This window comes from Eptatretus burgeri, chromosome 11, assembly GCF_056783735.1.
Source record: "Eptatretus burgeri isolate ZD-2024b chromosome 11, Ebu_testis_v1, whole genome shotgun sequence".
NCBI classification, from domain to species: domain Eukaryota; kingdom Metazoa; phylum Chordata; class Myxini; order Myxiniformes; family Myxinidae; genus Eptatretus; species Eptatretus burgeri.
The window spans coordinates 35,109,883-35,116,899 of NC_140971.1; positions in this window are offsets into that span (position 1 = coordinate 35,109,883).

Below are 7,017 nucleotides of genomic sequence, written 5' to 3' on the forward strand. Positions count from 1 at the left end.
GGTCTCTTAACTTTTTTCCAGAGCTGTATCTATATATATAGACACACACACACACACACACACACACACACACACACACACACACACACACACACACACACACACACACACACACACACACACACACACACACACACACACACACAGTTAAGCCCAAAATTATTCATACCCATGAAAAATCTGAGTTTTGCATTTATCTCACACCTACAAGCTGGAGTGGAGGAACTTTCACTTCACCCAAGGACATTTAGTTGGCACATACAAATCCACATATATTTTGGCTCAACAGTATTAGCATAACAATAGAAATGTTAAGATTTCTGTTTTTATGCCTGTCCAAAATTATTCATACCCCATACCAAGTCTCAGAATTGAGGCCAATGTTTGTGATAATGCACATGCTTTTGATATTCCGAAGATCCTTTATAATGTGATGCAGTTATTCCAAAGATGTGTGCATTCAATCTGAATGTATTACAAATGTGGTCTATTGAATGTTCAGTGCGGAATGTTGTAGAACAACACTGCTTTTAGACGACAAATTAAGGGAAGCTGATGCAATCATTCTCAGGTCATTGTCAGCATGGCGAAGAAGAAAGAAGTCAGTGAGGACCTTCGGTTGTGCATTGTGAATGCTCACAAGGAGGGGAAAGGCTACAACGCTGTTTTGAAGCAGTTCCGAGTGCCAGTTGCCACCACCATACAAAGCATAACAAGAAAGTACAAGGAGTTCCACACTGTAAAAAAAAATAAAAAAAAAAACATTGAAGGACGTGGTCGGAAGCCAAAGGTGTTGCCTCGTCTGGCAAGAAAAGTATGGTGAGAGGCCAACAACAATCCACGGATCACAATTAAGGCTCTCCTGAACAACCTTGGTGAGTCTGGGACTAAGATATCAAGGCAGACACTCCAGCGGACGTTGCACAAGGGGGGTCTCCATGGACGCCGACCAAAAAAGGCTCCACTCCTCCATCCCAGGCACAGAAAGGCTCGTCTAGCCTTTGCAAAAGCTCACCTGGACAAAGATCCAAGCTTTTGGTCCTCAGTTCTGTGGTCAGATGAGACGAAAATGGAGCTTTTCGGGCACAGAGATGTTGCTTTCGTTTGGCGAAAGAAAGGTGAAGCATACAACCCTAAGAACACAGTCCCGACCATCAAGCATGGTGGCAGGAGAATAATGCTTTGGGGATGTTTCTCAACCAGTGGGCCTTGCAATCTTGTCAAAGTGGATGGCATCATGAAAAAGGAGCAGTAAATCAAGATCCTTGAGGAGAACGTCAAACAGTCGGCAGAGAAACTTCACCTCGGGGAGCATTGGACGTATCAGTAGGACAACAATCCAAAACACACCGCCAAGTCAGTCAAGAAATGGTTCCGGGATAATGATGTGGACGTTCTAGAGTGGCCAAGCCAAAGTCCGGACCTCAACCCAATTGAGAATCTGTGGAGGGAGCTCAAGACCGGAGTGATGGCAAGAAGCCTTCCAACCTCAAAGACCTGGAGACCTTCGCGAAGGAGGAGTGGGCCAAAATCCCTGCAGAGACATGCAAAAACCTTGTGAGCAAGTATAAAAACCGTTTGGAGGCTGAAATCACAAACAGAGGCTTTTCCATTGATTACTGAATGTGACTTTGAACTGATCTAAACAAGGGTATGAATAATTCAGGGCATGACTTTTTTTGTAAATCTATCAATAAAATACCCCCGAAACAATGTATTTCTTGAAATGGCTCTTGCAGTGATTATTTCAGCTGTTTGTCACATTCTTTTGTAACTTAAGCCAGAAGAAACTCATTCTCAAATAACACCATTCAAAATACTCCAAATTTGGTAAGGGTATGAATAATTTTGGGCTTAACTGTGTGTGTGTGTGTGTGTGTGTGTGTGTGTGTGTGTGTGTGTGTGTGTGTGTGTGTGTGTGTGTGTGTGTGTGTGTATATATATATATATATATATATATATATATATATATATATATATATATATATATATATATATATATATATATATATATATATATATATATATATATATATATATATATCTGCATATCTGCATTCTTCTTCAAAACCACCATTTGACTTATCTCAGAGGGTTATGATTTACCATAAATTCAGTGAACATACCTTACTCTGGGCTATCTGGAAGGCAGTCAGTGTTGTTCTGTTCAGACAGTCATGTGGTGAAAAATGTTAAAATGTCCGATTGTCATGACCTTAAAATTAGGTCAATGAAAAAAATAAATAAATAAAGGCAACCTCATACTTTCTATTCACATTATTGATGCAAAATTTTATTCCAAAAGTCCCAGCCGGCTCTGAGATAGCTCGGAAATTAAGAATGCAGGAAGAAAAATAATAATAAATGGTGGTTTGGCATGCCTCGGGGTCTAAAACTGGAGAACCATTAAAAATTGGGTGGAAACAAACCTGACAACAGCTATAAGCCTCCCCGAGCCAACAATTATCCCTCGCACCAACGTTGATTGATCAGCTTATCTCGCCAACTTGATGGCCTCATTTGTTTGGGGAAACCATGGAGGAAACAGCAGGTAATGGAGGGGACAAATTTGAGTCGAAGCGGAACCAATTCCTTGAACACCGCCTGCGTGTCGTGGCGAGTTCCTATTTGGGTTCACCACACGTGTCCTTCCAGCCATACACAACCAAAACCTCACAGAACCGTACCCATGCAGGATCCACAATGCAGCGGGTGGGAGCCGACGTGTCAGAGGAACTCTTGTCGTTAACGATCTCACAAATTTGCTGTGTGTAGGTAAACATTATCCATTGGTGCACTCAGCCTCAGACCACTATCATGCAGTTGTGCCGATGAGCTGTGGAGGCTGGTAATTTTTCCAATCACGTGTCAGTTTGACCTTGACGCCTGTTGGAACCTCCCAACTCGGCTGCATCGTTTGGCGCTGTGAGTCCCTTTGCACGACAATCTGGTTCTGAATTTTGAACACAAATGGACAGATATCCAGGAACATGACAAAGGGTTTAGATGAGATAAGATAGGGGGCTTCGATACATTTTTGGCAGAATGATGTGGGCTGCTCAACAAAACGACATTAATTACATCACCCTCATGCTAACATGCACTATGAAATAACTATAGCAAACTAAACCCCCCTGAAGCCATAGCTGTAAAATGTTGATCGCTAGAGAATGGCATTCTTTCAAGGTCTACCCCCAAAACATCAGAATTTTTATTCAAGGAAAATTTTACATTCTGCAAATAGACTACAATTCTTCACTGTTTGGAAGAAGATCAGCATAATGGAGATCCTTGCACCTGAAGTAATTTTATACCAAAGCACACATTAATATGCATGATCTGCATTGCATATACAGTAGAACCAATTAGGTAAGATTCAAGCCAATTAGAGGTTTCAGCCCTGACATCTAACTGACTTTAGCAGCTTTGGATCGCTTGGGACAAACATTAAAATCTATGATTGCATGAAATTAAAAATTACTGAACTCTTCTTAAAAAGCATTGGTCTCTTCAAACAGAACGAATGTGGAGTCAATTTTCCACTCAAAAGGTCATGGTGGAATTATGACAATTAAATGTCAATTCAGTTTTAATAAATGTTTTCACAACCTTGTGAGGAACAGTGGTAAGACTTGCGAGATGGTAATTAGTTATCACTACAGCCCAAAATTTCAAAAGTTAAAATAATGGCTAATTACTTTCGCAATACTAGCAGAGTTTGCAAAAAGCTTCAAATTATTATTGAAATGGGCAAAGCAAGGAGTATGGAAAGTTATACGAGTGGGACAACTGGTGTTCATCTCGCTCTCAAATGGTTTCGCTTTCAGAAAGTATTTCGATATACGTACACAATATTCTATTTGAGGCACAGTTGTCAATACAACGCAGAGGAGCACTTAATAAATTGAGAAAATAAAGCCTAAAGTCATTGGTAACCATCCGGGGGGTGGGGAATAATATATTTTTTTTAAATCAAGTTTTTCTCACCACCTTTCAAAGAATTATATATATATATATATATATATATATATATATATATATATATATATATATATATATATATATATATATATATATATATATATATATATATATATATATATATATATATATAGATGATGCAAACAAACACGACATAAGTGATCGAAGCTTTTCATGCTGCACTCCTCAGGGTTAAAAAAAAAATAATAATAATAAAAAATAAAAATCGCAGCAAGTGAAGAAGTGAAGGCATGTGCTTAAAACGCAGGTCTCAATAAGGTAGATGCTGATTGGTTCAACGGTCATGACGTCACAGTTAATCCGCACGCCCATTGGTCGGCTCATCATTTTCACCTCGAGCTCCCATTGGCTGGACCATAGTTCGTCGATGATTGACGTTTGCAACCACATCCTGGAAAGAGGGGGGATGGGTTTCCCCAAAGGCGCATTCACCATTTGTTACCGCATTCACCATTTGTTACCGTACTTCTCTCTATATATCAGTTTCGCCCAATTCATCAATGGTGAAGAATCACTTATAAAAAAAAATACTTGTAGTCGGATCTGGATCCGGATCTTCACCAAAATCGAATCGGTTCATCCTTGTAACAGCTTGGGCTTTCATTTTCCTTTCAAGAGCAGCTCGTTTCATTTCATTATTCATCATTTCTAAACACATTTATCACTACGGCATGCCTGCACCACCACCACCACCACCACCACCACCACCACCACACATCCAGCCATTCATAGTCTGCTTACAAGGTATGATTGGGAGGCAGGTAAGCAATGGTGCCAATGTTAAAAACAGGCAAAAACTCTTGCAGACAGAATAAAATTGAAATACAGCTACGTTTGGTCACCAACAGCATTCTGTGCCATTCTATCAGTGACTGATAGTACCACTGCAAAACCAGCACCCGTGCTTGCTGCAATCCTGCAACGTCCATGACACGAGTCACAGGCATCACTTACATAAACCCTCTGAAGGAGTACGTTCAGGCTCACCTTACACATATCATTCAATGTTGACATCTCAGACCACCACTTGCCAAATCCTCATTCTGCTGTATAACTTACTGGCAAAGCTCTCGAGATAGTGGTGCACAAAATGCATATATATATATATATATATATATATATATATATATATATATATATATATATATATATATATATATATAGTTGCAGAAATGGCCCTGAGTGTGTTATTAAATATAGGATTAGCCCAGACCCCCCATTAAATGCATGTTTAGCCAGGTTGTTCAGTAATTGGACGTTACATTTGTGTCAGGAGGTGTAGGGCCTGTTCATTATTCGTACGGTGGTGGTGTACCGAGGTTCTTCTTCTTCCTTCCCCTCTCCGGACAATAGTCCCTGCCCAGCGCTCTGAGAGTAGCAGTCGGCTTAAAGAGAGCGAGCGCCGAAAAGGCAGTGGTGGATTTGCGACGAGCGCAGAGGTGGTGCGTTCGGCTGTACAAGGGATGGCTGTGCGTTTGCGATCGGCTTTTCGTGAGGAACGAGCTGAAAGAAAGGCAGGGAAGGGACTGCATGAGGTCTGTCTGCCATCTGCTGAGGGAGTAACTGACCCTGAGGGTTAGTCGGCGATCTGCCGAGGGAGTAACTGAACCTGAGGATTAGTCGGCAATCTGCTGAAGGAGTAACTCGCGGTGCGTGTGGTCGGCGATCTGTAAGAGAGGAACGGCCTGAACCTGAGGGTCGAGTCGGCCATCTGCTGAGGGAATAACTGACCCTGAGGGTTAGTCGGCGATCTGCCGAAGGAGTAACTGAGCCTGAGTGTCGAGTGAGGATTCTGCTGTATAGAAACGACTAGTGGGAGGCTGCAATCTGCTTCAAGAGGAACTGGCTGTTGTGCGAGTCGGCGATCGACTTTACAAGGTCAGACAGGCTCAACCTACGTCTAACCACGGAGCCTCTGTCCTGACTCACGGCACGTCTTGTGGTCTTATCGATCCGCCTGCGGAGCCCAACACCCTGATTTAGCCTAACCTGGTGAACAGGCCAGGCCCGGACTTGTATACTGGACCTTGTAAAAAGCCAGCTGGAGCATACCATAGATTTTTCTTCTTGTGCCATCGACCTTACGGGAGCTGAACGCGTTGAGGCTACATGCGTGGGCGGTGCGACAAAGAGGACGACACCGCCATTTTGCCATGCTGTATGCTCGAATCCGTTGACATCGGCTTGTCACGAGCCACATTCGTGCTTTTGACACTTTTCCTCTCGTCCATGAGGCATCACCAAGTACTCTGTGTCTTGTCTGCATGCTGTCCGTGTCTTGCCTGCATGTTGTCCAAGGTTTATCTCACTGGGGTTCCCTTTGAAACCCGTAGTTAAGAACGGGTTATAGATCAATTAAAACATTGTCGTGAATGTTTTGCTTGTGTTGTGTTCCCAGATGTGTCCCCAATAAATCTGGCTGTTATGAGAGATTCGCCGCCTTGAATTTATTCATGCCGCGCCGAGGAACGATCCGCTCGATTTGGATATAAAACCAAAATGGTTACGGACTGGTCGACTCCGCTCAGTCTCTGACAAAAACCAGTCTGTAACCAGGGTCTATTCCCCCAGCTGGCAGGGCACAGGTGTATTTTGGTATCGTGATATGAGGCGCGTAACCCGAGAATTGTGCCGAACCAGCCGGTGTTATAACCCCGGAGACGGCGGTGCTGTTAAGTTACGCCGAATCTTTAACATTTGGCTGTCAAGAGTAGGGTGATTGACATCACTAGTCTGATTCCTTAACACTGGGGTCAAGAGTCGGGTGCGAATCCCACCACCGCTGAATCCATAACAATATATATATATATATATATATATATATATATATATATATATATATATATATATATATATATATATATATATATATATATATATATAATCAAAATCTTGTAATGAGCAATTACACTAACCCATACCCATGACCCCATAACCAAAGACCTATTAATTCAACAACAAAAAAATTTCCATCTTTTTTTGCTCTAATCACACAGTAATACCAATTGCGTTTGA